At 42.3% G+C, this 23,282-nt stretch overlaps 1 pseudogene; it reads right to left on the bottom strand.

The window, feature by feature from the left end:
* Window positions 1–3,122: 3,122 nt before the first annotated feature.
* On the bottom strand, window positions 3,123–3,633 carry LOC147454693 (uncharacterized; annotated as a pseudogene).
* Window positions 3,634–23,282: the final 19,649 nt, after the last annotated feature.

Below are 23,282 nucleotides of genomic sequence, written 5' to 3'. Positions count from 1 at the left end.
TTCTTGATACTGGCTCTATCGGTTGTTGGTATGTCCTCTGGTGGAATACTAACCAGATCAATTAATTTCTCTACTGAAGTGTCCTTAGACTAGTTCTTGTCCGTCGTTGGTGCTTGCACTCTGGCTTGAAGATGCTCCAGCAAGGTCATTGTTTTGTGTTTCTTTTTAGATGGGCTCGCCTTTGACTTAGCCATTGGTCTTTTGGTTCTGACAGTTGCCAGCTCTTTACCCTTGCATTCTCGATTTTTCTCCTTCTACTCATTTCCTGAAGTGCTCGACTGATTGAGTTGCTCCTTTCCAATATCTTCTCCCAAAGCCTTTTTCCATATCTTTTTGGCATTAACATGGGTTGGTATGCAAGTGGCCTAGTAAAAAAACTGTGAAGCATACGACACCTTGAACAAATTCTGTGTCTTCACCTTAGCGTTTGTTGCACGAGGCTATTATATAAGAACTGGATGATATTGATCTTAGCCTTGGGATTCTGAATCTTTGCCAGAAGCATACTAAATAACTTTTTAGAAACATAAGTTGGGTTGTTCTTGAGGCTAATGGCTTCATCGATGAATTTGTACACCGGCTTACATTATAGTTTAGCTATTGGGATCCCGTGACCACCTGTTTTGCACTTCTTTTGGGCTGATGCATCCTCTTTCAAGAACTAGTTGACCTCGTTAGGGATTGTAAGGTGTAGGCTGAGTAGAGAATGGCAAATGTAACACATGCGACAACTCTCCTCCCGTCACCTCTATTGTCCTGCCATGAATTTCACAGTCCCCTTGTCTGGGGTTGAAGGTATCCACTACCTGCTGGATAGTCTCTGTGTCAAAGGGCATCCTTGTGGCTTCCACCACCAATTCTAAATTCCAGAGTTTGATGAGTTGTTTTATTTCTGTTGGAAAGAATACTTACCAAATTGTGATGCGGCACTGAGCAGGAAGTTTTCCCATTGGACTCAAAAGTGCCCATGTCTGCACAATCATCTCGTCTATAGTTGCTTGCATCTTTTTTGACACTTTCTGTTGCTATTTTCCCATATACAAATCCTGTGAACAACCTTGCATGGAGAAAGAGTACTCACTTGTTGATTTGGGCGAGTCAAAGCATGAGCACTTTGGGGTTTCTAGTAGAACAATAACCACCCAATTGATGGAGAAAGTGTGAGCGAAAACAAAGGTTGTTGTGTCAAGGGTGATTCCACAAATGAAGGTTGAGGAAGTTCTGCAGGCCTGGGAGTGAGTTGCGCAAGTCACTAAGGGTAAAGTGAAGGATCATGCATTCTTTGCATAGTTATGCGCACTCCCCATAAATTCTCCACTCCTTATGTGCACCATTTTTGATGTGTCGCTCATGCAGTGGTTGACCCTTATATTCATTATTGGCAAGATTCTCTTAGTGATTTGGTCATTTATGTCTTGCTGGTAGCCATTATGTTTTTGAGACCCCACTAATGGCTTTGAAATTTGAGTATGAACTAGAATCATATGTAGACAGTCTACTGATTCCTAGAAATCTGGTACCCTAATTTCCACTATGACAGATTCAAAGCCTCACCTGAGTTTGAATTCGTAGTGTGACACCAGTTCAGATCATTGTCCAAGTTAAGCCAATCAAGAACTAAATTATTATAGGTCTAATACATGATATTCCAATCATTGTTTTGTGGAGATCTCTAGTCATTGGGTTCATTTGTCATGATAGCATCCATATCAATTCCCTTATACACATTGATTGCCCCTTCATCATTGCTCCCTTCTAGTCTGCTATTGGAATACATCTGAACTTGGTAGTGTTTTACCAAAGCTTGATGCTTGTCTACACACTGGACTCTTGAAGGTTTCATATCCTACCATTTAGCCTCAGACATTTGAGTATCTTCCAGTAGCCCCTGATCACAACTGTGCTGCCTACTCACTTCCTATTGCACTTGTCTGGCACCCTTTCTTCCTCATCGGTGGATGAGTACATCCTCTTCATTATGGGACGTCATCACCTCCCTCTATAACGAGTGTCTTTATCTGCTTAAGAATTACCCTCACCCGTGGAACTGGTGCATCCTCCATTGTACAATATGAGAGAGAGGCTCCTAGTGTTGTGATATTGGCACCCTTTCTCCCTCATCCTTGGACGAGTACATCCTCTTCATTATGGGATGTCATCACCTCGCTCTGTAATGAGTGTCTTTATCTGCTTAGGAATTACACTCACCCGTGGAACTGGTGCATCCTCCATTGTATAATATGAGAGACAGGCACCTAGTGTTGTGATATTGGTAATGCCTTTATGTTAGGAAATAAGACGTAGCTAAATAGATAATTGAGTAGATTACTTAATGGAGAAAGACAGATTTACATACACGAGATTATAGAGTAGAGAGAGAGAGAGAGAGAGAGAGAGAGAGAGAGAGTACACACGATATACGTGGTTCACCCAATGTGGGCTACGTCCACGGGAAAGCAGCCACTCAATGGCTTTAGTACTTCAAAACAAGAAGTAATTTACAAAGGGATTATACCCTTAATGGAGCTCCCGCCTTGCTTCACTCTCACCACCTCACACTCACCTTGTTGCATCAACTTCACACTATGAAATGTGTGTAGAAATGGCCTCCTTTTATAGGCCAAAAGGGCTGCCCTCTCTTATGAGAGACAGCCATGTGTAGCCGCCCTTGTGGAAATAAGTCCAAATCGGACCCTCCAATCCGCCCATGTGTGGCCGCCCTTGAGAAGACAAGTCCGCTTTTGAATTCGGCCACCGGCCATTGAATTCGGCCACCGGCCACCGGCCATTGACTTCCGACCACCGGCCACCGGCCATTGACTTCCGACCACCGGCCATCGGCCATTGACTACCAGCCACCGGCCAACCGACCGGTTGTTTTCCGAACACTTTCCGGCCGCCGTCCGGCCATAATATTCCGGCGGAAAAAAAAAGTCTCGGGGGCGGAGTTCGGGGGCCTCCGCCCCCGAGGCCTTTAAAGTTGCCCCTGATTCTTGTCTGTGAAAATTTTGGTTTCCGGTGAGTGATTTTCCTTCACGCACGATGGCTTCTCCTCATAATGGGGGCCTTACAAATGTGCGCTTTTACCACTGAAAATTACAAGGGTAAATCGGGCTCCATACTTAACACTTTAGACACATATACTTCCTTGGAATGTAGAATCTCGGGTTGATGTCAAACTTGTTGGGCTAAAACTGAACACGAGACCAATCCAATTCCCTACCCGTAACATATTCCTTCCCCAAATTAAGACCACTCATGATAATAGATAACAAAACAATCCTCGTCTAGTTGTGGAACATTTATCTCTACCATTAGCAACTCATGATGAGAATTCTTTGGATCTTTCTGATGTTGCTGCTCAGAATCGAAATCCACCAATGAATCGCTTGAAGACTTGGATGAACTGAAAACTCCATTTGGACTTGGATATCTTCATCCCATTGGTTTTGGACTTGTGTCTCAATATCCACCAAAGGTTGAAGAATCAAATATGAACAATCCATAACATTAGAGACCCTGTGATGTCTCTTTTGACAATGATCACACCTCTTTGATAATTGAATATTCTAGATCAGAGAGAATGTTGCCACCATTCCTTGACAACTTCCAATATTGCCAAGAAATCTTCATATGAACAAGCATGATGTTTTTGAAAGGATCTCTAGTGGGTGTATTTTTCTAAGCAATGGTACTTTGAGTGAAATCTGGAATGACAGTACTAGCATTTTTGAAAAGTTTCAGATAAAGAATTAGGCCACCTTTGAAGAAAGTCTTCATCAGTATTTGTTTCCATCATGTCCTCATTCTGCACTCTACTTTGAGTTGTTCTTCAAGATCTAGGTGATTGACAACACCTATCAGCTCTTGTGGTTTGATGTCTTCTAGATCAATCCATATCATATCCATAGTTTGTTTCAGTATTATAAGCTTAATCCTAAACTCGAGTAAGTATCATGGAAGTCCTCCTCCCATGCTGCCCTCTACGACTCATCATGATTGAGTCTGATTAACTCCACCACCCAACTAGGAGAGCGATTCACTATCAAGAGCAACTCAACTCAAGACACCATGATTGCCAAAATGGAATGAGTTGGTCTCTTCAAACAGCTATTTCGATTAGGTTAGTTGAGTTAGCTAAACTAGTTCAGGTTGGTAAACTTCATACTACAAATCAAATAGAGACATTGATACTGAAATGGATTGTGATAACTGAAATGGAAATGACACATAGACTAGAACTTGATTATATTCATATCGGTACAACTGGAATGGAATACAATAGCATGATTGCTTTGAGCTTAATGTCAAGAGAGTACAAGAGCATAACGAGCTCCAAGATACTAGACACAAGAGCACAATACAATGGCATACAATGATTCCCCAAATGATAGCCCATCAAATGAAGCAATGGCCTCTATTTTTTATAGTTGTCTCAGACTGGGCCTCTGACTGACTATCCATTGTCCAATTACCACAGCTACTGGGCATGATAGTTACGAATTCAACTGCCAATCTAAATCTCCATCTAGAGGTTGTTCCCACCATTGACAACATTCTATGTTTGTTTCTCTCTATTGCACGTGGTGATAATGGTGCCCTCCATGAACTCACTACATTTGTTTCTACTATGTCAACAAATGTTGAGTTAAGAGTGAATGCAGAGAGAATGCAAAGCAATGAGTTACATTGTGCGGGCATTGTGCCTTACCTCCTTGTTCCACCACTATCACTATCTCTATCGGTTGCTCCAACTCCATATCGAATAAATTCGCTAATCCCTTCCTCCACATTACCTATTCCATCCAAAGATGCTCTATTGCCCCAAACTATAAAAGCCCACCTCTTGGGGATGCATTGACTTGCAAGCCCTAGCACGCATACGCACACGCATGCACACACACACACACACACACACACACACACACACACACACACACACACACACAGAGAGAGAGAGAGAGAGAGAGAGAGAGAGAGAGAGAGAGAGAGAGAGAGAGAGAGAGAGAGATTAGCAATGAAGAGATGTGTGAACACAAGCTTAAAATTCATAAGCTCTAAAATCTCATAGCAAGTTTTAACTTAAAAATATTCATAATGAAATTGATCACAGATAGTGACCCACCATGATAATGATTATGACAAGTTTCATTTAAGCAAGCTAAAGGCAGGAATCAGGTTGCCTTGGGCTCTCATTCACATCCATTTACACCAATTAGTAAACCCCTTTATTGATGGAATAATGCAAAAAAGTGGCATCTTGAGTTATTTCTTGTTCTATCTACCATGCTTGCCATAGGTAGAGTTAGTGCTACACCACCAATTCTTTGTAGATTTGTTATCATGGTAGAGATCCTCATGCTCATGTTTTAATTGCATTATCTATCAATCGTTGTATGCTCCACACACTTGCCCATTCAAGATAGTTAAAGGTGCATGGGATATACTTGCAAAATTGTATTTAAGTAAAAAATGAGGCTCATGTGGCTTATCTTCATAAGTAGTTAGAGAGCGAGCATATGAATGAGGGTGATTCTATGGTCGAAATTCTATTTCAAAATAGTCAACTTGTGTAGGATTTTCTCAATTCTCTTCCTGATTCTTTTCTAACATTTAGTCTATGTTCCATTTGATAATGAAAGTGTAACATTTAATGGTCTAGTAACTTGTGTGTAGCGGAAAATAACATAGACATAGTGAGCATTTCATTAAGAATAGATTCCTAATGAGCACAGCAAGAGTGCTTGGATGGGGAGAGCAACGAAAGCATAACATTAAGTTAGATAGGCATGAACAATACTTTAAAAAGAGAAAGAAATTAAGCTATCAACAACACTTGAGGACCCGATTTACATGAAGCCGGTCCCCCCTCCAAAAGGCTTTGTAGTATAGGTTTCCCCCATCAAGGGAGACATTTCACAATACAATACTTTGTGTTCCTTCAATAACTTGCTGGTGCAATGAAGATGGAAGCTTCAAGCACCAAGCTTACACTTGAAAACACAACATCAATTCCCTCACGGTCTCAGACCCAAGACCTCACACACCTTCGACGATGGTGAGAGCTAGTTGGGGTACGAGAGTAGATCAAGAGGAAGAAGAAGTATTCTTACGAGAAAGAAGTATGTCTCCTCACAAGATCACTCTTAATAGCTTAGCATAGCTTAGTAATTAGCATGGTAGAGGAGATGAGCATGCATTGTAGCTTGGCTCTTGGTTGGATTTGCATCACAAAGCCAAGAGTTGTTAGTGTAGGCCTCCCTTCTCACAAGCTTGGAGTAGATGATGAGCTTTCCATTAAAGCTTGAGAAGGAGATAGTCTTCTTTACTTCACACATGAGCTTGTGTGAGTGTATTTGTGTGTGTGATAATGCCTTGCAAAAATCAGCCCCCTCTCTCTCTTGGTCGACCCCTCTTGCTATCTCCTCTTCATGGCCCCTCATTGGCTCATGCCAGGCTTAGGCAATAGGAAATTAGAAGCATAATTTCTAGCCTTGTGACACGTGTCCCCCTTTCCCCTTTTGTGAGAGCTTTATGTTTTAATAATTCAATTAAACTCTCAATGGACCCCTTAGTCTTCTGGTCAATAGGATCAGGCAAGCCATTGGGCTGCTAAATGCTCATTGGACCCCTTGGGAGACTGTCCAATATTCTTCTAGAGAGCTTAATTTCTATTGGTTCTTTTATCAAGTGCTTTTAAATGAATCAAACTAAATTTACTCTAGCCTAATTCTCATTGGTCCACCTCTATGACCATCCAATAGGATTTGAATGCACATTGGGGGCAACTGGGCTAGGAACATGACATGTGTCCACTATGCCCTTTGTGTAAAGGGAGCTTGGAAGAGTGTGTGTGTGTGTGTTTCTCTCTCATCCCCTACAAACTGGGCTTGCCCCCTCCTTCCTAGGGATGTTGGAAGACTTTTTAGTCTCCCCATGACCATCCAATTCCCCTACACTTTGGCCATTGGACTTTACCTTCGAATTTTGGAACCTTAGCATTTTGGAAGTCTTAATGGGATAAACCCTAAGGTATTTGAAGCACCATTCATGCACATTGCTCTTTTGCATATGGCCCCCCCTTTGGATCCCTATTTTCCCTCCTTTAATTTCCTACTATGAATGGTCTGCCAGTCTAACCAATATTCTAGCTTTTTCTCCCCTGGTACTTCCCCATATTAAATGATCAGTTTAACATGATAAAATCATTTAGGAGAATTGCATATTAGTTATTATGACATTACCTCTCTCTTCAAATCATAGTTGTCCTCGACTATGAGGTAGAGAAGATAAAGCCTAGTCATTAGTTCGTTTGCTAGCGGGTATTTACCCTACGACATCGTCCCAGAATGGATGACTAGTCCATTTGGTGCTTGAGAGCCTTAGCTGTCACAAGCATGTCTGCACATCAGTCTTATTAATCTTCCATAGTAGAGTGACAAGCTCTACTTGGTGTTCGGGAGACGTCGTCTCCGCAAACATGATCCTAAGCATGCATACTTCTTAACATTTGTGCACAATAAAGAAAAAGAGAGTCTTATAAGACGTTCATTTAAATATACTTACATTTGCTTACTCTAGGGAAGCTTTGTAAGCATTGACAAGGTTTAGGTTATCCTTTGATTGTATGCCTTGCATCCATCTCGCATCTGCAAAAGGATAGCTCTTAAACTTAATAAGATATCGTCGGATAATCTTACCGGCTCTCAATACCTTGTCTTCATGTTGGAGAATGGACTCAGGCTGCAACACCTCTTCTTGGTCCTTGATCTTTGGTGGGTCTTCAATAGTTGGTTCTTGAGGTGGCTCTCCCTTGTAAGGCTTTAGTAGGCTCACAAGGAAAGCATTGTGTATGAGCCAATGACTGGGCAGCTTGAGTTGATACGCCATCTCATTGATTGGCCTAAGAATCTAGAAGGGACCATAGTACCCTTTTGCTAACTTAGCATAGTACTTTTGGTGTCCCGTAGGATTCTTGCCCGTTGTGTGCCTTATTCGAGCCTTGGAAACTTTAAGCAAGACCCAACATTTTGTTTAAAGGGTGCTTATTCGCAGCAGCTTTTTGCCTTTCCTATGAGATAGAGATAGCATCCTTAATATTTTGAAAAGATTCTTGTAGGTCTCGGCTATACTCATCTGCAGCGAAGTCTTCTCGTGTACCTTAAGTAGCAGGGGACTTTTGGATCTTCCCTCAATTACCTCAAAAGGAGCTTTCTGGTGGAGGTATGCATAATGTTATTGTAGGCATACTCCACTAACAATAAGTACTTCTCCCACATTGGGACCTTTGATCTACTTTCGTTACATAGGCTTTTAGTAGATCAAGAATTGTTAGGTTAGCTATTTCACTTTTGTCATCCGTTTGCGGGTGATAGACCAAAGAGAAGTTTAGCCTTGTTCCTAAATTCTCAAAGAGACCCTTCTAAATTACTGGTCATTCTAGGATCTCTAAGCAACACTATGGACATTGGCAAGCCATGGTACTTGAAATTTGTGATATAAAGAGGGTTGCCATTTGATGGACTTTGATAGTATTTTTGACATGTATGAAATGTGCTTGTTTGCTAAACCTATCTACTATCATCCATATTCCTGTATTCCCATGGATAGACTTGGGAAATCCAAAGATAAAATCCATGGATATGCTCTCCCATGGTAAATTAGGAATTGGCAAAGTTTGAAGCAATCCAGGTTGCTTCCCTCTATCAAACTTTGTCTTTTGGCATATCGCACATTTTGAAACGTACTCTTGTATGTTTGCTTTCATGGCAGGCCAATAGAAATATGTTTCTATCCCTTTTAGGGTAGACTGAATCCCTCTATGCCCTGCATAAGGAGGAGCATGAGATTCATACATTACTTTCTCACGTAGTGAGTTAGTAACGCATAGTCTATTGCCATAGAGAAGATAACCATCTTGTAGGGTAAATGATTCTTCTTTCTTCCCTAGTACAAGGGCTGAAATCACATCTCTAAAATCGGGATCAATAGCGTACTCAACTATCATAGAAGACAGATCATTGTGAGTTGCTATGGAAACCACATTCACTCTCGATCGTCTTGAAAGTGCATCGGCTACTTGATTATGCTTGCCAGCAATGTGAGCAATATGAAAATGAAATTGCGAAAGAAAATTTGCCCACTTCATTTGTTTGTCGGAGAGCTTGGTCTGCGTCATGAAGAAATTCAAGGCTTTGGTGATCCGTCCACAGAATGAAAGGAGTCCCCAATAAATAGTGCTTCCATGAGTCTAAGGCATGTAGGACTACAAGGAGTTCCTTTTTATATATTCCTAGAGCTTGGTCAATAGTGTCGAGCCTTCGACTTTCATAGGCTATGGTGTTGTCGGGGGATATGTGGTCGAAAAGTGAGCCAGGTCAGCGCCGGGCTGCTAGCTGTGGGAGAAGAGTAGAAGAAAAGATGCACTACACCGCAAAATTATCAAGCAACCTCTTCGAAACAGAATCAAAGTGCTAAATTAATCGATTTTTATGATGCCGACAAAATTCGACTCACGTTGGCCAAGGCGGTGTTGCTAACAGCACTGTTGACTTAATTAGCTGCAAATTAAGGAGTTTAAGCCCCCGTTTACAAAATTTAAGCCAAATTAGTTTAGCCTACAATGAATCAAGATGTCCGTCGGTAATCGGTGTTGATAAACATACAACTTAACATGCCAAATTGCCGCAAAAACTTTCTCTGTGTTGCTGAATCCCGCTTGCTAAACTTTAATCCTTTTTTATTCTGCCCTCGGCTCTTTGCTTAACTCTGCCCTCTTTCGAGTCTTTGCTTTGTTTCTCTAATCCTGAGAGAGAGAGAAATAGTCTTTGTCTTGCCCTTGTTCAAGCTTGAGAGTGAGAGCTTGGAGCGAGAGCTTCTCTTGCCTTGGCTTTAGAGAGAAAGAGAGATGAAAACCTTCTTCCTCTCCTCGATCTCCACTCCTTGCTTGCTTCCTAGATATCTGAGAGAGAGAGCGGGAAAGAGCCCTCACTTTGCCTCTCCAACACGAGAGCAAGAGAGAGCGGGGAAAGCCCTTCCTTACTAACTTCGTTATATGCTCCTCCTCTCCCTTGCTTCCTTGCTCAGGGAGGACGAGAGAGAGAGAGTGTTTTGGCCTTGTGTCTGAGAGCGAGAAAAGCCGTCCTAATCCTCCTTGTTCTCTTTTCTTATTACTTTCCTCGCTGCTCTAAAAACTCCCAAAAAAATTTCCCCCCACCACATAGTCACGGCAGCGTGACTGACCTAGCATGGGAGCGACAGCTACGACGTGGCAAGATTGGGTGCACAAAAACCGGCAGAACCAGCTCCAAATCTGAGCGCCCTGGCGTGCTGATCAAAATTCGCTTCTTACTTGGCATCATCTGATGCTTCTAGTGGCCGATGCGAGCTTCACAAGCCTCCGTCCTTTCCCTGTTCGTTGCCCGTCGCCATGGCCTCCTCTTTTTTCCTTGCTTACACACTTAAGCCCTTTAGTTTACAAAGTGGGTGGCCCTTAATTGGCTTGGGTGGCCATTTAATTGTCTTGGGCGGCCATTGGCCCTTTTGTGATCATGGGAGGTCCTTCCCGGCGGCCTTTTTAATTTATTGGCTTAGGCGGGCGGCTTCATGGTGGCCACCACATTTAGTACACATATCGGCCGAGCATTGCCAAGCACAACACCTTCCTCGAGTGGCCCCTGTCGAGCTAGGCCTATCCCACGATCAATACGCTCCATGAGATGAAATTCCGGACACAAAGCTTTTCAAAGAAATTACTACTCATGCATTCCAAAACGTGGACGAAAGACAAAGACTCCCAGCTGAGACACCAACCGAGCCGACCGAACCGGTACGGAACCGACCCTCGGTGAATCTTTTATGGCCAATATCTTGGCCACTGAAACTTCGATCACTGATCTGAAAAGACCGACGCACTCCACAAAGTGAGCACTTTAGGCCCATGCATTCATTTCATTTCTGTCCCCTCAGCTGCAATTGCCTAATCCGATACAGATCTGCAATCGACTTAAACTTCAAATTGCCATAACTTCTTCACCGTAGCTCGAATCGACGAGCCATAAAGACAGGCGGGTAGAGCACTTCCATCACTGTAGTTTTAGATCTTAATATCCCATCTATGCTCACTTCAAGAATAGTCCTTTTTAGCATCATTAAGGCATGTTTTGGCTCTTTTAGCCGCATTTGACATACATTCAACATTAAACTTGGCCTGTTATCAGGTCCTAGTCACTGACCATTAATCAAGTAAGCTTCAAATAAGCTTGATGTGCATTTTCCTGGCATCTTTCTTAGCATGGGAGCAGAGCTGCACGACATCCACCCCCTCTGAACGTGCACAACCTCCGGTCTGTGCCAACTACACTTATGAAGCATCATCACGAGCATCATCAGACTCATCGTCTGATGCACACATAACACTATCTTCAGGAGGTTGATCTGTGTTGAAATCTTCAATATTAATCTCACCATCTCGTTGCTTCAAAAACTTAACTGTTTTCCCTACAATAGGCACCTTGAGCTCAGTGACATCAAGCTTGCCTAACTTATAGGTCGCATTATCATAAACATGAAGTACTACATATGGTCCAAACCATTGTTTAACCATCTTTCACATAGCAGTGTACTGGTTCGCCAGGCTACTGTCATATACAAGGACCCAATCCCCATCTTTAATAGCATGAGGTCGTAGTCTGTGCTTACCATCAAATGCTGCTTTATTTTTCAACCTTGCTTCCTTAAGCATTACTTTAGCCTGTTCAATATCTTCCTGACGCCTTTCAAGTTGGTGAATGCGCAAACCAAGGAAATTTTCTGTAGACATACCTTCTGCCCATGGCATTATGGTCCAAGAAATAACCTCTTCCTCTGTAGGCATAATAGGTTTTTGCCCATACATTAGCTCAAATGGCATAAAACGTGTAATCGAACTATGTGTAGTTCGATCAGCCCATAAAGCAAATGGTAGAAGTTTAGGCCAATCACTGATATGTCCTTGGCATGCCTTTGCTAAAGCTTTGATAATAAGCCGATGGGGCCTCTTTCAATTTTACCATTACCCTCTGGGTTGTACGTTGTAGTGAGAGCCAATTTAATGCCCAAGCAAGCAAAGAAATCCTAAGCTTCATTTGCATCCATCTCTCCTCTATCAGTAGTAATTCTACCAACACATCCATCCTCAAGCAAGAACTTGCATACAAAACTGGTAGCTTTGGTACACAAAGCTCTACCCTCTACCTGATTAGTAAGATCCTCTCTGGCAAGAACAATATACCACATCTGTCAAACACCTACTGACATGGTAATCAGGTCCACCACCCACTTGTATTGCATAGCCAATGGATAGGTGGGATGCAATCCATCTCGATGTCGCACATTAGAATACTGTTGTCATATTAAGCATGTCTCCACAAACTGAGCCACATATTTATACATACCTTTCCACCAGTAACGATCCTTAATCTTGACAAAAGTTGCCCAGACCTAGCCGATAAACTTTCATGAAATTCTTTGAGTTGCTATATCACAAACAACCTGTTGCGGTACCCCTCTAGAGCGTTTTGGTTGCTTCCATGTCCATCCTTCAGGAAATAGCCGTAAGCTTTCTTTCTGATCTTTTTATACTCTTGATCCGACCACCCTTTTTTATATCTTTTTATGTCTAGTAAGAGTGCTAAGGTAGTGACCGATCAAAAGCCATTCTCCATCATAGAAGTCTTTAGAAAATACCTTGAAAGTATGAGCAATATTTCCACAATTTGCATGTAGATAAGAAGACATATAGAACTTCAAGACAACATCATCACTTGTGGTCATCATCTCTTCTTCATCTTCAAACCTAGCTCTTGATAACATCTCTGCAACAACAGGATTATCTCTACCTGCAATATGACAAAATTCAAGGTTAAGAGACTTAATATAGGCTATCCATCGCAACATAGCAATATCCGAAGTAGAGCAATTTGCAATCATCCCTATTAGTGGCAAGCAATCTGTCTCTACCACGACTGAAGCTCCAATAAAGTATTCTTTATCAGACCTTAGAGCAGTAGCAACGCCCCAAAGTTCTCTTTTAACCTGTGAGTAGCCTCTTTGGCGAGCATTGAGCACTTTTACTCCAAATCGAACCGCATACCTATGCCCTTCATCATCATCTTGACCTATAGCCCACCCAATACCTATCGGGCTAGTGTCAACTGTTAACATTACTGGCCTTCCGCATTTGTAATCGACTTTCCTCAAGGTCGAAGCCTCGAGAAGCATCTTCTTTAATTTCCTGATAGCCTGTGTGTGAACTTCTTCCCAAACAAATCTTTTACCTTTTCTCAACAATTGATAAAGCACTTCTGCAACATGAGCAAAATGTGGCAGGCAAATAAGATAGAATACACATGCACCCAGAAAGCGATGAACTTCAGAAACCGAAGAGCACGTCTCCTTCATCTTTTGAATAGGTTCAACTTTAGCCAGACTTGGCCTTCTACCTTATGGACTGCACATATGCCCCACAATTAGAACCTCTTTGGCACCAAAAGTTGATTTTTGCCCTGAAAGTGTTAAGTTAACTTCTTCAAGCTTGGATAAAATAGCATCACATCAGCAATATGTTAAGCAACAAATTGTCGGCACCCCCTCTAATCTTTTACCTCATATTTTGAGCCTTCCTCACAACCTTTTATTGGTAGATCATCAATGAAAGGCATGGTCATAGGGAACAAAGTCCCTTAATACCTTATTCATGCCGTTCATCATATGAGCTACATAATTAGTAGCACCCTGTGGTAGAGTGCACATCCTTAGCAACCCGAGAGGTGTACGCATTGTAGTAAGATCCCTGCTCTCCAAAGCTAACTGAAATTGATCATATCCATAGTAAAGATCACCCATCTAGAGTAAATTGATCTATTTGCAAAGGCCTCAACAAATTCATCCACAATTGGGCCAGTACCCACATTGCGGATTGTTACCTTGTTAACCAGTTGCATATCCTGTATGAACCTTAACGTACCATTTTTCTTTGGAACAATGAACCATCGGTTAGACTATGGTGCACATGATGGCTCCAAAATTCCCATTTGTATCTTCTCTTTAAGCAAATTGATAAGCTTTGGCAAGTGAGCTTTAGGAACTGGAATGGGACGTAAGCTCCATGGCATGTGAGGAACAGTGAATATAACCATAGGTGAAACAACACTTGGATCCACACACCCAATCTCACCTGGCTCAAAAGCAAAAGATTTACCGTGCTTTTTGAGCATATCTCAAAAGCACTTGATTTTCTCTTTGTTGAGAAAACCATCTTCTCCAACCTTAAGCTGCTGCAATGTCTCTTTAGTGAATTTAAGCCCAATATTCTTAGGATTTTTGAGCATAGGCTGTCAAGAAGCTTCTTTTATCACTCCATCACTTCCCTATGGTAGAGGTGTAGCCACTGGTCTCACTTTCTTTGCAACTGTCTTGTACTTCATCTCTACCTGTGCTTCAACTTCTTTACCCAAGTCATCCTCAATATGCATAAGTGCCTCGTATATGTCCAACTCTTCATACATGTCCATTGAGTGCACCTTAACAACTTCAGTTCCACTTTCTAACCTGTTTTGCTTGATATCCTCAAGCTCTGACATAGTGTCAACATAAGAAATCTCTTCGAAGATTCCTAAAATCACATCATCTGGTTCCAACACATCACATCCGTGAAATTCATTTTGAATGCTTGAAACATATTGTTTCTCCCACTTAGGTAAATCATTAAATTTCCTATAAGATACTGAACCCTCAGATGTCAATCCCAAAAATCCTGAAGAGAACTCTCTCTTTGCGAGAACTTCTTCTCACTTGTACCACCATAGTCCCGCTTTATAGTGGCACCCCAAGAAAATCCTGAGCAAATCTTTGTTCTTTGAACTCCTTGCGTATCTTTGGCATTCGACGATCACGTAAATTGTCTTTGTTTCTGGCATGGTCAACACATACAATTAAAAATTAAACCGCTTTCTTACCATCTCGGCTCCGAACCCTGGCATAGGCCAAGCCATCATCTAGCACCTTAGTTTCCATCCTCACAGCCTTAATGTAGGGATGTCCCAGAATCAGTGGGTAGGAGGAATGCTCCTGTGTAAAAAAGTTTTGCTCATCACACAGACATCCCCAATAGTTAACATTTGCACATGCACCATAAATATCTCTAAGAAGCATGTTGGCAGCTCGAATCCGCCACCCGTGATCCACATCAATAGGCCACTTCCCCTTCTGGTGCAAATTCTTCGCCATAAGATTGATTTTTGAACCATGGTCTATAAGGGCTAAGACCGGTTCCTCAATGCTGCCAAGCTTTACCATTGTTTCTGTCGTTTCTCTTGCCCAATGAGTCCTTGAAAAGTGACTCTTGGGTATAGTTTCTTCATCTTTGCCGTCATTAAAATGCATGTTTCTTACCTCGGGTACAATCGGGTTCACCATAGGCTTTGACGCTTCTTCTTCAAGATCCGCTAAATATTCTTCATGATCATCCGAAATTGCTTCAATATGACGAACCACTTGGCTCTTAACTGGATCTGGCTCTTGCTCACTTGGTATTTGTCGCTTCCTTTTTATGATGTCGATGATCTCCTCATGGAACTCGCGCTTGGTAATTCCCCCAATATGAGTTCCACTTTACTATTCAGGATACGTTCTTCCAAAACCTTCTTCAGATCTGTAGCCAATTCAATATCAGATTTGAGTTTATACGAGGGCCCTTTAGGCTTACCTTGCTTTTTGTCCTTCAGAGCCTCCTCCATAACCACTTCAGGAGCAGGCTTAGGAGCAGGCCCTTCTTCTTTCTTGTTGCTCGATCTCGTTGGCCTTTTTGACGTCCTAACAACCTCTTCATCCCTTTTTCTCTTCTCTTCCACCATAGCTTCATTGGCTTGAGATTTGGCAATATATGCATATACTAAAAGAGAATCTACTGGATCAATCCACCCTGTGGTTTCCCGAATTGAACTTCCCACCTGTCGTAGCTTCCCATATGTAACTTTTATTGCTTCTGCTGTCTTTAAAGCATATGGCCACAACTGGCCCTTTGCACCTGTACCCTCATCATCTCCCTTACCACAAACTTGCAGCCCATATGTAGCTGCTTCCACAAGAGCAACATTATGTTGTATTTCTTCCACTAGCTTCTTCATACCGCCCCTACCAAAGTTTAAGCAAAGCATCTCACCTGTTGCCCTAAGATGAATCTTTGTGTCTTTCCAGAAAACCACATTCTTCTTGTAAGCTTCATCAAACTCATCACACTCTATCACATACCTATGGTCTTCGCTATCACACCACATACATCGATTGTCCCAATTTTTATGTGGTGGCTAATGCTGCTTAGGTTCAGAAGTAGATGCTTTTGCAACTAGCCCTTCAAATTTAACAATTTTGAAATTTAAATTCAGCTCTTGAATACCTTTAACCAGATCGTCGAGAACATGCCCCTCCACCTTGGGTACTATTGAGGGCACTTTCTCTTTAATCTCTTCTTCAGCATCATCTGTTACCTCAACCATAATCTGCTTGTCAACCCGCTTCTGTCGTTTAACAATCATATTCACCGCTTCTGAAACTATTTTCCAATCCGATGTCAACCCTGGTTCTCTTGCGGGGTCCTCCAATAATTACATCAAATTCTTTTGAAGTCGCAGATCAGCAGCTTGAATAAACAATTCCACCTTCTGATCCTTCAAAGGACGTTGTTCTGCTCATGACAACCGATCAAACTTCTTGTCAAACTCTCTTAATAGTCCTCGTGTAGATAAATTTTTACCCTTCTTCTGCACCTACTTCATAAAACTCTCTTTGGTCACCCTCTGAGAATCTTCCAAAAAATATTCCTCTTGCAGCGCCTTCTTAAAGTCTTGCCAATTCAATCCCTGAGCCCCCTGAATTTCTTTAATCCGAGCCCTAAGTTTCGGCACTGCAATCATATGAAATCCTTCCATTGAGTCCTTGTCTTCAATTCCATTATCTTCCATAGACTGCTCATAAAAATTGCAAAATTTTGAAATATCTCGGCCTTCAAACCACTGCAACTTCTCTGTAACACTTTCCCGAGCTTTACGAATCCGCTCTTGCAGAATATGTTGCTGCTAGGCAGCCTATTGCTGCTGCATGTACGTTGCAAACTGCTGCAACATCTGCTGCATGGCTACCTCTTGAGGTGTAGACATAGGCTTAAACTATCTTCCCACCCCGGCTCGGGTTTCACATCGGGTTTACCAGGTGTCGGGGGATATGTGTTCGAAAAGTGAGCCGGGTCAGTGCTAGGCTACTAGCTGTGGGAGAAGAGTAGAAGAAAAGATGCACTACACCGCAAAATTATCAAGCAACCTCTTTGAAACAGAATCAAAGTGCTAAATTAATCGATTTTTATGATGCCGACAAAATCTGACGCACGTTGGCCAAGGCGGTGCTGTTAACAGCACCGTTGACTTAATTAACTATAAATTAAGGAGTTTAAACCCCCGTTTACAAAATTTAGGCCACATTAGTTTAGCCTACAATGAATCAGGATGTCCGCCGGTAATCGGTGTTGATGAACATAAGACTTAACATGCTAAATTGCCGCGAAAACTTTCCATGTGTTGCTGAATCCCGCTTGCTAAACTTTAATCCCTTTTTATTCTACCCTCGGCTCTTTGCTTAACTCTGCTCTCTTCTGAGTCTTTGCTTTGTTTCTCTAATCAGAGAGAGAGAGAGAAATAGTCTTTGTCATGCCCTTGTTCAAGCTTGAGAGCGAGAGAGCTTGGAGCGAGAGCTTCTCTTGCCTTGGCTTCAAAGAGAGAGAGAGAGAGAGAGAGAGAGAGAGAGAGAGAGAGAGAGAGAGAGAGAGAGATGAAAACCTTCTTCCTCTGCTCAATCTCCACTCCTTGCTTGCTTCCTAGATATCCAAGAGAGAGAGCGGGAAAGAGCCCTCGCTTTGCCTCTCCAACACGAGAGAGAGAGAGAGAGGGGGAAGCCCTTCCTTACTAACTTCGTTATATGCTCCTCCTCTCCCTTGCTTCCTTGCTCGCGGAGGACGAGAGAGAGAGTGCTTTTGCCTTGTCTCTAAGAGTGAGAAAAAGCCTTCCTAATCCTCCTTGTTCTCTTTTCTTATTACTCTCCTCGCTACCCTAAAAACTCCCAAAAAATTTGCCCCCCACCACACAGCCACGGCACTGTCGCTGACGTGGCATGGGAGTGGCAGCTATGACGTGGCAGGTGGCAAGATCAGGTTCACGAAAACCGGCAAAACCAGCTTTGAATCTGAGCGCCTTGGCGTGTTGATCAAATTTTGCTTCTTGCTCGGCATCATCTGATGCTTCTAGTGGCCGGCATGAGCTTTGCAAGTCTCCGCCCTTTAGTTTACAAAGTGGGTGGCCCTTAATTGGCTTGGGTGGCCATTGGCCCTTTGGTGATCATGGGAGGTCCTTCCGGCAGCCTTTTTAATTCATTGGCTTGGGCGGGCGACTTCCTGGTGGGCACCACATTTTGTACACATATTGGCCGAGCATTGCCAAGCACAACACCTCCTCGAGTGGCCCCCTTCGAGCTAGGCCTATCCCATGATCAATACACTCCATAAGATGACATTCTGGACACGAAGCTCTTCAAAGCAATTACTGCTCATGCATTCAAAAACTTGGACGAAAGACATAAACTCCCAGCTGAGACACCAACTGATCCGACCGGACCGGTACGGAACCAGCCCCTGGTGAATCTTTTACGGCCAATATCTTGGCCACCAAAACTCCGATCACTGATTTGAAAATACCGACGCGCTCCACAAAATGAGCACTTCAGGCCGATGCATTCATTTTGTTTCTATCCCCTCAGCTACAGTTGCCCAATCCCGTACAGATCTGCAATCGACTTGAACTTCAAACTGCCATAACTTCTTCATCGTAGCTCCAATCGACGAGCCGTGTAGACAGGCCGGTAGAGCACTTCAAGCACTGTAGTTTTAGATCTTAATATCCCATATGCGCTCACTTCAAGCATAGTCCTTTTTAGCATCATTAAGGCATGTTTTGGCCCTTTTAGCCGCATTTGACATACATTCAACATTAAACTTGACCTATTATCAGGTCCTAGTCACTAACCATTAATCAAGTAAGCTTCAAATAAACTTGATGTGCATTTTTCTGGCATCTTTCTTAGCATGGGAGCAGAGCTGCACGACAGCGTGCCCTTCTTGAAGCAAAATAGCTCCAAGACAATCACCACAAGCATCACATTGACCTCAAATGGCTTTGAGAGATCCGCCAGCGTAAGCACAGGTTGAGAGATAAGCTTTTCTTTAAGCTTTCTGAAAGCATTGTTCTCCTTGCTAGACCATGTATACCTAACGTTTTTCTTTGTTAGGTCATGTAATGGTCCCGCGATTTGTGAGAACTTTTCTATGAAGCATCTATAGTATGCACACATACCTATAAAGCTTCTTAGTTCATGTAGATTTCTTGGATTAGTCCATCCTTTTATTACCTCTAACTTTGATGGATCCATTTGGATGCCATCTTGAGAGATAATGTGACCTAAATATTGAATCTCCTGTAAGAAAAACTCACTTTTCTTTCAATTAATATAAAGTTTATTCTCTCGTAAGACTTGAAATATTACCTTGAGGTGTTGCTTATGTTCCATTTAGTGAGTTAGAGTAGATGATTATATCATCAAAGAACACTCCAGTAAAGGTTTCATGAGGCCTGAATAGCTTCTCCATCAAGCGGTTAAATGTGGCTAGTGCATTGGTCAAGCCAAAATGCATGACAATAATCTCGTAAAGACTAAATGTGGTACAAAATGCGATCTTTACAATGTTTTGATCAACTGTCCTTATTTGATGGTAGCCACTTTTTAGGTCAATCTTACTGAAGTAGGTTGACTCTTGTAGCTTATCAAATAGGCCTGCTACCTGTGGAACGGGAAACCTATTTTTGATAGTGATCCTATTTAGTGCTCTATAGTCGACACACATACGATATGTGCCGTCTTTCTTTTGCAGTAATAAAACCGGTGAACAAAATGGAGATGAGCTAGGCCTAACTATGCCCTTCTCAACTAACTCATGCACTTGCCACATAATCTCCTCCTGTTGAGCTTGAGAAACTCTATAAGGAGGTTTATTAGGCGGTGAACTTCCTGGAAGAAGTTCAATTGCATGGTCATCATTGCCTCGTTTAGGAGGTAGTTCACAAGGGATGCCATCAATAAAAACATCTTGAAATCCCTTGAGAAAATTGGATAACTCTAATTCCTTGTGATTGTTTATATTTTCTTTTACTAAAGCATTAGGTTCATTTTGAGAATCTTTAACAAAAATCATGTACACAGAAATAGAGCTCCTTATTGACTTATTGAAAGCTTGCTTATGTACAATGGGTATGGTGCTACCCAACTCCTTAGCATCTACGTACATCTCGTTTTCTTGTGATTGTTTATATTTTCTTTTACTAAAGCATTAGGTTCATTTTGAGAATCTTTAACAAAAATCATGTACACAGAAATAGAGCTCCTTATTGACTTATGGAAAGCTTGCTTATGTACAATGGGTATGGTGCTACCCAACTCCTTAGCATCTACGTACATCTCGTTTTCATGAACCTAAAGTAGATTTGCCTTTTAGGGAATTTAACATTGGTAGCCATGCGATCAAACCATGGTGGCCCTAGGATTACATCCTTGTGCTTGAGAGGAGGGATAAAGAAGTCCTCCTTGTCCACATAGCTTTGGAAATGGAGCCTCAATGTCCGAATTAAGGGAGTGACCGAGGCTTCTTGCCCCTTGAAAGCACCATCGGCAGGTAGGACATCTTCCATCTCATAGGCTTGGATGCCTAGCTTGGTGGCCATCTCCGTGGATATGAAGTTGTGAGTAGAACCAGGGTCAAAGAGAATAAAAGCATCATGTTCTCTTACCTTTCCCCAAGCATGGCATAAAGGAGATCCTTTGTGGTGAGCATCCTCTTCTTGGATTTCGACCAAGGTAGCTCTAGGAGGCTCATTTCATGTATTCTTGTGGGGAAAAGCAGGATAAGCATGCCCTTGCTCCCCACACTTGAAACAATGGTTATCTAGCTCTTTAGGAGAGAGTTTATTTTTGCCTTTATAAAGTCCCTTCTCCTTAGCTTTGTTGTTGTTGGTGTTGCCTTTAGGAGACTTTTGGACATTGTCCTTCTACTTAGGCTCGTTACGGTCCTTGTTTTCCGTGGGCTTAGGATTTCTCTTAGCCCTTGTTGGAAATTGATTCATGAAGCCACCATGGTATTGTGTATGACCGCATATATGGTGCGTGGTCTTTGGGAGTTGACATACTCCGCCATATCTTCAGTTAAACCTGTAAAAAATTGTTGTTTTTGCTCTCCAAAATCCATTTTTTTGAAGACAGTGGCTTTGAGCTGAAGGTCCCAAAACTTGTCTACATATTTGTGAATAGATTCGTAGGGCTCTAGAGAGCTTCAAGCTTTGCCATTTGGTGAGTACTTTGTCTTTGGCATCGGTAGCCAAAAACTGCTTCATGATGGAAGCTCTTAAAGCTTTCCATGTTCCTGGAGCTTCACTGTTTGCCCGTAGGCTAGACCACCATTGCCTGGAGGACTTTTGAAAATGCATAGCTACATGGCGTAGCTTAGAGGACTCCGTGAATCCCTCATCTCCAAACGCGGCATCGAATTGTTGGGTGAAGGCCAAGACTTTGTCCATAGCACCAAAGGTTTGATCATAGGCAAGGAAGAGATGTTGTTTCCTCCCTCTTTGAACTTTCTGAGCTTGGATGATCTCTTCCATGTGGCATAGGATTTCCTATGGCCTGTTCTTTTAGGTGGTTCAGAAGCTTGACGATCACTTTCTTCAAAAGAGGAAGAGTATGAGGAGCATGGAGAAGAGAGTGACCTCTTTCTCGCCTTTTTCTTCCCTTTTTCCTCCTTGTCTACACCACCACTTTCTTCAAAAGAGGAAGAGGATGAAGAAGATGGAGAAGAGGGTGACCTCTTTCTTGCCTTTTTCTTCTCTTGCTTTCTCTCGTCTCTCTTTGAATTATGGTGTAGCGATAGTCTTCTCCATTTAGGGGGTTTTGAAGAGCATTTTTCCCGCCGTCTTCGTGGATCCATCTTTGCCGAGGTTGTAGGAGACCCACTTCTTTCTCATTCTTTCGGTGGGGGCTCTATCATTGAAACTTGAGTTCTCCTTTGGGAAGGAGATGCGTCGTCAAGTAGTAGATTTTTGAGCCCTTCGTATGGATCCTCTTCTTCTTCTCTTATCGGAGCAAGGCCTCTTTTGGAAGTCTCACAAGGAGGCTTCCTCGGTACTGTCTCTTCTCGGTCGGGAGTTTGGAGAATCCCATGAGTACGTAGCTGCCATTGCACTTCACCTTGGAGGGATGGATTGTCCATGGCTTGTTGAAGCCTAGTAACAAGGTAGTTGACAAGAATATGGGCATCATTAGTAGCCTGTTCATTAGAAAAATCAAAGCTATCAACAATAATTTCACTCTCTTTACTATTGTCAGCCATTCTAACAAATTTTAGGTGTAAAATCTTTAAGTGTACTTTGGCACTTCAAGCCCTAGTTGCTACTCCTCTTAACCCTTTAGAAAAGCACTCAAGCTTTTGTACCTATGGCTGGAATATCATTAATTGCAAGGAATAGAAGAGAGGGTCTTTTGCTAAGATAACATTCTACATTTCTCAAGTCATGGCCTCAACTCTTGCTACAAATTTAAATGATCCTTAAGATCCTGTGAACTGCCATGGCTGCGACTACGTCCACCTATTTGCTTACGGCGATTATGGCCACTTGCCATATATGTATCTCCATGCCCACCACTATCAAGAGACTGATGTGTAGTCTCCTCAGTGCGCAATGCACTAGTAACATCAGTGAACTTAAGTTTACCACCTGGTGCGGAGTTATTAATCATAGTGTTGAACGTATCCCAAGAAGAAGGCAAAGAGCATAGCAAGAAAATGGCCTTCATTTCATTATCAAAATTCAGACCTTTTGATGTCATTTGAGAAAAGGTGCAATTGAACTCATTCAAGTGTGAACTAACATTGCTACCTTCTTTCATATTCAAGCGCATAAGTTTTTTATCAAGAAAACTTTGTTAGAAGCACTTTTTCCATCCCAAGCTGCACATAGAGACTCCCAAAGCTCTCGTGCTGTATTCTTGTTCATAATCGTGAAGAATACGATCTCGTCAAGATGTAATTTAATTGTGGCCATAGCACAAGCATACAACTCTTCCCACTGATCATCAACGTAAACATTCTCTATATGCTC

Source organism: Adiantum capillus-veneris, chromosome 7, assembly GCF_014529385.1.
Source record: "Adiantum capillus-veneris isolate H3 chromosome 7, ASM1452938v2, whole genome shotgun sequence".
Classification (NCBI taxonomy): Eukaryota; Viridiplantae; Streptophyta; class Polypodiopsida; order Polypodiales; family Pteridaceae; genus Adiantum; species Adiantum capillus-veneris.
The sequence above is the reverse complement of the archived record's forward strand: the minus strand, read 5'-3'. Positions and strand labels throughout refer to the sequence as shown.